The sequence below is a fragment of the Staurois parvus genome, unplaced genomic scaffold, assembly GCF_062004578.1.
Source record: "Staurois parvus isolate SC_StPar_1 unplaced genomic scaffold, SC_StPar_1.0 ptg002113l, whole genome shotgun sequence".
Classification (NCBI taxonomy): Eukaryota; Metazoa; Chordata; class Amphibia; order Anura; family Ranidae; genus Staurois; species Staurois parvus.
Window position 1 is genome coordinate 4637501 of NW_028319909.1, and position 1429 is coordinate 4638929.

Consider the following 1429-nt stretch of genomic DNA (forward strand, 5'->3'; position numbering starts at 1 on the left):
CATTGGTATACAATCAACTGACTCGCTCCCACAATGCCAACAGGTAGGAAGGACACTCGGGTAAATTCTATGAAGCCTCAAGGGTGAGAGATTCTATGTAAAATCCTAAACTGAATCAGTCGATCCCTTGCCGAGTTGAAGGAAAGGGTATTCCCAAACATCCTCCCAGCCATAATCGTCAAGGTCCAACACCTCCTGCCACCTTTAGATAGCAGGGACTCCAATCCTTTATGTACAGAAGGCTGGAGGGCCTTATAGATTAATATCTATGAAGGAGAGTGGTTTGGTTAGATCAGGATTTCTCATTAGCTCCTCCAAGAAGAAGGAGAGTAGGATCATCAGAAAGGTCCCAAAGTGCTGAGAATAGGCATGGCGGAGCTGAATGTACCTGAATGGAGGAAAATTAGGAAAGTTAAACTGTACTTTAAGCTTTTCAAAGTGGTCCCATCCAGGGGCGGACTGACAACTCATGGGGCCCCCGGGCAATAGGGGATCATGAGCCCCTGTGTCCTTGCCCAAACTCAAAAAGCCTCTGAAAAAGGTACCAGGGGCATCACATGGAGCCCCCTACTGACCCCGGGTCCTCGGGCAGTTCCCGAGTTTCCAAATGGTCAGTCCGCCCCTGGTCCCATCACAAATGTGTTCCAGAGTTTTGGTACCCCTAACAGCCCAGATGGAGGGATCCAGCACAATCAGAATTTCAGATAGCATGTGAATGGGCCATAATGGAGTAACAGGGGACCAGCAAGGCATGGTATCTGTCCATTTGGATTAGCCAATAGCCAAGCTCTAACCACCACCTTCATAGAATGGGCTAAATCAACATTACTTAGTTTTAATCCTTTTTCTCCTAGCCTCCTTAAATAGGAAGGAAAGTAGGGCTTCCTCAGCTAAATACACCCTCCTATATGCATGCCTGAGCTAAGGGCAGATGGATTCCAGTAAATAAATGCTACATGAATCATCTGCCTTTACTCAAGATGGCCACGTCTAGAAATGCTAGGAGGTGTTTTTCAGAGAGATTTCTCAGCAAAATAAAGCATGGAGACATGGATGGATGGGGGAGTTTGCTTTGAATATTACAAAATGAATTGTATGGCACTTTTGGTTTGTGGTGCTCAGTTACAGTGTAGTTCCGCTTTTAGGCATTCACAAGCACAAATCAGTCGCAAATCTTAGAGGAACTTTAGTTGGTATTGGAAAAAGTAAATGTCAGCAACTACAAGTACAGTAGCTGCTGACTTTTAAAAACACACACTTACCAGTTCATGGAATCCATTCCTGTCTTCTGAGAACCAGGGGCGGACTGACCATTTGGAAACTCGGGCACTGCCCGAGGGCCCGGGGTCAGTAGGGGGCCCCATGAGATACCCCTGGTACCTTTTTCATAGGCTTTTTTGAGTTTGGGCAAGGACACAAGGGCCCCATG